Consider the following 7,690-nt stretch of genomic DNA (forward strand, 5'->3'; position numbering starts at 1 on the left):
TTTCTTCTCTCCGAAGAGAACTGTCCCAATTTCCTCAACCCATCCTCAAAGCTGAAATTTCTCATTCCCGGACACATTCTTGTAAATCCCTTCAACGAAAACAAATATTGCTGGAAAAGCTCAGCAGGTCCGGCAACATTTGTGCAGAGAAATCAGAGTTAACATTTCAGGTCTGGTGACCCTTCCTCAGAACTTGAAAATCCTTTCTGTAAATCCCGACTTTCTCCAATCCATTTACATTTCTCCTGTAATCTGAAAATCATTACTGTACGCCAGCTGAGGTCAAACAAGTGTTTTGTACAAGTTCAACGTCATCTCCTTGCTCTTCTACTCTTTGTCCCTATTAATAAAACCAAGAACACTGTATGTTTTATTAACTGCTCTCTCCACCTGCCCTGCCAGCTTCAATGACCAGTGCACATATACGCCCACTTGTTGTACCTGCCACCTAGAGTGTTTAAATTCTTATATTCAGCAAAAGATCTGTGAGTCGACTCTTAATAGTTATACACAATAATACTAATTTATTTGCCACAATTAATGTTAGAATAGTAAAGTATACTATATACTAACAATAAGCACTACAAACTGTCTTATCCTTTAACAACTTTGTATGATCGTATGGGAGAAAGTGAGCACTGCTGATGCTGGAGATCAGAGTTGGAGAACATGGTACTGGAAAAGCACAACTGGTCAGGTATAGGCTCTTCATCATGATTGTATCCCACCACTCTAGAGCTTGGCCAGGCTCCAAGTGGTGATGTCTTCTTCTTCCGATGGTCTTGGAGGTGTCTTCTCTTTCGATGGTTATTATTGAGTTACTGCTCTGAGTGGGGTTTTGCAGTGATTCTGATCCTTCGGAGTCTCCTCACCCCTTTGGGAAGGGTCTTAACGATTTGCCAATGGATTGGTCAGGTTTGATTACCCTGATCGATCAGAACCAACCAGGTGTTGGCACATTAGTGGCAGGTGGCCCTTATGGTATGTGCTGGATGCACACAACCTCCTCCAAGTTAGGGGGCTAGCTACTCCCTGTCTGGCGAATGACTCCATTCTCCTGATTGTTCCAAGTGCGACATTCCATTGTCCTGTTCAAGTTCAACTTCAGGTTTGTTTACAAACTGACTGTGGGCAGCTGCAGCCTGTCTGGATTCTGCAGCACATGGATTGACGCAGTCACTTTAGCAAGGCTGGCTTACATTTCCCATCATGCTTTAAGTTATGGCCACTTTACCAAAGCTCATCATCAATCAATTATTTTGACCAGCCCGTATGGCCACAGTCTGATCTTGCACACCGCAAAGTTAAAGGCTGTACAAGAAAATATCAAACATAGAAAATGCTGGTGAGTTTAAATCACTTGCTTCACTATTTGAACTCTAAAGAGGTATCAATTATTAAAGAAATAATAGCAGAATGTTTAGAAAATCATAATCTAATCAAGCAGAATCACCGTGGCTTTTTGAAAGGGGAATTGCAGCTGACTGATTAATTAGATTTGGAGATGCCGGTGTTGGACTGGGCTGTACAAAGTTAAAAATCACACAACACCAGGTTATAGTCCAACAGGTTTAATTGGAAGCACCAATTAAACTTCCAATTAAACCTGTTGGACTATAACCTGGTGTTGTGTGATTTTTAACTAATTAATTAGAGCTTTTCAACGAAGTCTCAACCAGAAGAGATAGAGGGGAATCTGGAGATGTGTTGGATTTAGTCTTCCAGAGGCATTCAACAAGGCACCTCAACAAGGTTAAGTCATAAGATATTGGTATGGTAGAGAATTGGTTAATAGACAGGAAACAGCGAGTGGGGAGAAAATTGATGACCCCCCAGTGACCAGTGAGATTCCGCAGTATCAGTACCGAGTACGTGACTGTTCATGATATATATTAGTGAGCAAGGAAGCAAATGTACTGTCGCCAAATTTGCACACAGCACAAAAATTATGAAAGGGATCCAAACAATTTGCAGAGAGATATTGATAGGGAGTAACTGGGCAAAAAAATTAGCAAATTTAGTATCATGTGGGAAAATATGAAACTGTTCATTTTGGAAGGGAGAATTATAGACCAGAGTAATATGTAATTGGAGGAAACTACAGGAAGCTGTAACACAAAGGGACCTGTGGACACAGGTAATCAGGAAGACTAATAGAATGTTGACTCTGACCTCAAGGGGGTTGGAGTACAAGAATTGGAAAAGTCTTACTGCAACTGTCCAAGGCACCGGTGAGACCACATTTGGAGCACTGTGAGCAGTTTTGGTCCCCTTATCATTTCATTGGAGATAGAGAAGGTTCATTACAATGATCCCTGGTATGGCTAAACAGGTTGGGACGCTACTCATTGAAGCTTAGAAGAATGAGAGGTGATCTCAGTGAAGCATATGCAATTCTTTAAAGAGCTTGAAAAGTTAAATGTTGTGGGATGTTTTCCCTCATGGGAGAGTCAAGGACCAGGGGGCATAGTCTCAGAATAGAGTCAGAGAGATGTACAGCATAGAAACAGCTCCTTCAGTCCAACTTGTCCATGCTGACCAGATATCATAATCTAATCTGGTCCTATTTGCCAGCACTTGGCCCATATCCCTCTATAACCGTCCAGATGCCTTTTAAATGCTGTAATTGTACTAGCCTCCACCACTTCCTTTGGCAGCTCATTCCATACATGCACCACCCTCTGTATAAACATGTTGTCCCTTAGGTCCCTTTTATATCTTTTCCCTCTCACCCTAAAGCTCTGTGCCCTTTAGTTCTGAACTCCCCCACATTCGGGAAAAGACTTTGTCTATTTATCCTATCAATGCCCCTCATGATTTTATGAACTTCTCTAAGGTCACCCGTCAGCCTCCGACACTCCAGGGAAAACAGGCCCAGCTTGTTTACTCCTCTCCATAGCTCAAATCCTCCAATACTGGTAAATCTTTTCTGAACCATTTCAAGTTTCCCAACATCCTTCTGATAGGAAGGAGACCAGAATTACATGCAATATGACAAAAGTGCCCTTACCAATGTCCTGGACAGCCACAACATGACCTCCCAACTCTTATACTCCTGACCAATAAAGGAAAGCATACCAAACGCCTTCTTCACTAGCCTATCCACCTGCCACTCGATTTGCAAGGTGCTATAAGCCTGCCATCCAAGGTCTTTTTGTTGAGCAACACTCCCCAGGACCATACCATTTAGTGTATAAGTCCTGTTCTGATTTGCTTTTCCAAAACACAGCACCTTGCAGTTATCTAAAGTGCTAATTTAGTATCACAGAACTCTGACAGTACAGAAACAGACAATTTGGGTCAGGGATCATTTGGCCCATTGAGTCTAACCGACCCTCCAAAGAGCATCCCACCCAGATCCTGTCCTCATCCTTGTAAACCTGTATTTCCCATGGCTAACCGACCTAGACTGCACATTCCTGGACATCATGGGCAATTTAGCATGGCCAATCTACCTTACATGCACAACCTTGAACTGTGGTAGGAACCCACAGCACCTGGAGGAACCCAAGCAGACACGGGGAGAATGTGTAGACTCCACACAGACAGTCACCCGAGGCCGGAATCGAACTCGGGTCCCTGCTGCTGTCAGATAGCTGTGCTAACCACCGAGCCACGGACAATGAGGAATGTCAGATCAGCTACAATCCTAGTCAAGGGTGGAACAGGCTTGAGGGGGTGAATGGTCCACTTCTGTTCCTATAAGAAGCTAAGAACTGCAGAGATCAGAATCAAAACATGTGGCGCTGGAAAAGCACAGCTGGTCAGGCAGCATCTGAGGAGCAGGAGAGTCGACGTTTCAGGCATAAGCCCCCCATCTTTTCCTACGTCTTTTGTCCAGGCTGCTGACTGACCTTATTGATCATTGCCAGCTCTCCTGCACCACAGGATGTGTCAACTGAGCTGTTAGGCTGCACTTGAGAGTACAGTCTGACTAGCTGCATTGTTACTCCGGCCAATAGGTGGTCCAAGAAAATATACCAACTTAAGTTGGCAATTTAATTACGCACACCCAACAGCCTTCCCAACCCAGGTTTAAATGGGGTTAAGTTGGGAAGATGGCCGATTCCCCACCAATGTAATCATATAATATTCTGTCTAACATTCCAGTGTAAAATTCTGAAAGTTTGTCAGTCAAAATTTTAACTTTGTTCTTGCTTTTCACAGTCACTGGCAGACCTGCTACACATTGCTATGTTCGATTTTATTACAGATCTCTAGCATTGGCAGTTTTCTACTTTCATGTATATGCTGCAGACCTCTTTGTGTTTGTTCGAACATTGGTGTGATTATGCAGTTGTTCAATGCGATGTCAACACTGCTATCAGTAGCTGATACTTTACGACTTACAAATCCTCATGACGTGTCCTTGGAAAACAATATAGCGAACAAGAAAGACAAAAGCACTTAATGACCTGCGGATGTGGAAAATCTGAAACAAAAACAGAAACTGATGAAGAAACTCAGCAGGTCTGGGAGCATCTGTGGAACAAAAGCATAGTTAACGTTTCAAGTCTGGTGACCCCTGAGAGAATATGTGAGAAGACATTCCTGCCTTTGAGTTCTGAGGAAGAATCACCTGACCTGAAATGTTCACTCTGCTTTCTCTTCACAGATGCTGCCAGACCTGCTGAGCTTTTCCAGCCATTTCTATTTTTATTCCTTCCTTTGAATTTCTTTCTTTCTGAAAAGGTATGTTTAAACTCTGGGTAGAATGTGTTCCTCTTTTAAATTCAATCATCAACAAAGCAGGTCAGGAGTAAAGTTGCCCAGAAAAAAATAATGTCTTCCGTTAAGGTGCTAAATGTACTAATTGAAATAAAAAATTGCTAATCTTGCTGAATGATTTAATTAGTGGTTTCTTTGTAGTGAATGGAGAAAACATTTGCAGCTAAGTAACTGATGAGTAGCACTTTCCCAAAATTAGTCCCACATTCATTTGTCGTCATCTTTACTGGCAATTCTCCCCACTCTCCCAATCTGTCACCTTCATACTCAATGCTGGTAAGGTGAAGACTGGAGGACACACTAATAACATGGTTTTGTTTTAAATGACATGGTTTGATGAACTCTACAGGGGTTTCCAATCCTGTCTGAACATGTTTCCAAACGTTTCAACACTTGACCTTTGTTTCCAACCACTGATTCAGCCAATTGTCTTCAACCTATCTAAAAGCTAATAAATAAAAGAATAAATGAGAAACAGAAAGCAAAAAGCAATATTTTCTAATACCCTCATGATTATTCTCTTGTGTTAAGGGCAAGAGATAAATGATTAATTCCTGAGGACTCCTGAATAATCCTCTCTTCTGACAAACCTGGCAGTACTATCTGCTTTTCACGCATAACTTTCAGGACAAGAAAAGCACATTAGATCAGGCAGCATCCGAGGAGCAGAGGAATTGATGTTTCGGGCAGAAGCCCTTTGTCAGGAATGAACCTCATTCATTTGCTGCCTGACCTGCTGTGCTTTTCCAGCCCCACACTCTCGATGCTGATCTCCAGCATCTGTAGGCCTCACTTTCTCCTCCATAACCTTCAGCACAGAGGAACAGGAAAGACACTAACAGTTTTGTTTTTTGTGCTAGCGTCACCATTGTCAGTGATTACTCACTAACGAGAATGATTGTCCACTTCGGAAATCCCGTGTCACTGGTCATAGGTTCTGTGGCTCCTTGTGTGGCTGTACATCTGTTCCAAGAGCCATATCTCCGACCACACATTTAGCAGGTATTTCCAGAAGGCGGAATCAGTCTTTGGCCTTGGGATCGCTGATATTCCTTTCTCTGGTTCTTTTTTCATAATTCCTCTTGCCAACAGGTGTTCTTGAAGGATTATGTCTCATTTTTTCTGTTCTTCTTTGTAACTCCGCATTAGTAGTTCGATGAGTTCTCCCCTTTGCCTCGCTGGTGTTGTTATTTTGCCAGGCACCAAGAGCATGTCAAGTGAGATCTTTGATGATGTGGTCAGTCTTATTGGACAGGTTTTGGCGTTTTCTGACCAAGTAGCTAATGTTTTCTTCACAACATGAGATGATGGCTGTCTTCCCAGATTTCCTCCACACCACTTTAAATGAAATCTTCAGAGATTTTGGTCTCTGGTCTTATGGTAGTGCTTTGGTTGTGGATGCCTCCCGCGAAGAATTGATCTTTTCTTTTTGGTGGAACAGTGTGTTGGTGATGACCAGCTGGTGTTCTGCACATGTGGTCAGCAGGAGAATCCCGTTGGAGTTGCAATTCCCAACTCCTTCGTTTCCAGTGGTTCCTTTCCAGAGTTGGGTACCCTTTCCAACTCTGACATTAAAGTCCCCATGGTGATCCTTTTACCTTCCTTCCGGATGTTGATGGAACGGTGTCCAGGGTGGAGCAGAAACAGTCTTTGGACTCACCTATGGCGTCAAGGGTCAGAGCATCAGCACTTATGACCATTGCCTGCTGGTTCTTGGCAAGTGAATCCATCATCAACTAAAGCCAGGAAATGGCAGAAATACTCTGCAGAACTGGCAACATCAGTGACGAGTGAAACAGAGTTAACATTTCAAACTGAAATGTTAAATCTTTTTCTCGCTCCACAGATGCTGATAGTTTTGTTGACTATTTCCAGCACTTTGTGATTTTATGTCAAATCAGGCATCTGTGTTTTATTTTGCTTTTGTCCCATCACTGCCTGAAGTTGCAGATTATTTCCCCAGAATGACTGCCAGATGAGGGCCACGGATTTTGAATGATTGGCATCTAATTTTTTTGTACGATTTGTGAAGGCACAGAAGCAATGAAAGTAAGGGGGGCATCTATAAATAGCTGTGATTGTGCAGGATGTGTGATCTGTAGAAATTGTTTTGTGGCAGCAAGCACTACATTAGGAAAAGAACAGAAGATGTACCTTTTGGTTTGTGATATGATGTATGAGTGAGAGGCGATATGAATTAACAGCCTACTTTGTCATACTGTTCCGTGCATCACAGAAGATAGCTCTTAAACCTATTACACTGCATCAGGTATCATGTAATGGAAGAATTACACCAAGTACCTTTCATAGCCTCAAGGTATTGCAAACAGCTTAAAAGCTGAAGCACCTTTGAAGTTAATAGTCACTATTGTAATGGGCAGAAAATAAATAACTTAGTTGTGAATGTAGAAATTCCATAAGTAGAGCTGAGATAAATGGCAAGGTAATTTGTTTCGACTACAGACTATAGGTATGTTCCAATTTTGGTATGTGATTATTCAGAAAAATAAGTAAGGAAAGCTCTTCTTCAATTTAATTTAAGTGATTTAACCATTATATTAAAATGCTTATTCCTTAATTTGATTGGTCAGTTCTGAGACACAGATTTTCTTGCTGATTGTGATTTTGCTGGATATTTCTGTCCATTCTCAAACATCTTATCATTTCCCATTTTAACTCTTTATCTTATTTGGTTTCTGACCTCTTTGAGGAGAAAGTGAGGACTGCTGATGCTGGAGATCAGAGCTGAAAATGTGTTGCTGGAAAAGCGCAGCAGGTCAGGCAGCATCCAGGGAACAGGAGAATCGACGTTTCGGGCATAAGCCCTTCTTCAGGAATGAGGAAAGTTTGTCCAGCAGGCTAAGATAAAAGGTAGGGAGGAGGGACTTGGGGGAGGGGCGTTGGAAATGTGATAGGTGGAAAGAGGTCAAGGTGAGGGTGATAGGTCAGACTGGGGTGGGGG

This window comes from Chiloscyllium plagiosum, chromosome 24, assembly GCF_004010195.1.
Source record: "Chiloscyllium plagiosum isolate BGI_BamShark_2017 chromosome 24, ASM401019v2, whole genome shotgun sequence".
NCBI lineage: Eukaryota > Metazoa > Chordata > Chondrichthyes > Orectolobiformes > Hemiscylliidae > Chiloscyllium > Chiloscyllium plagiosum.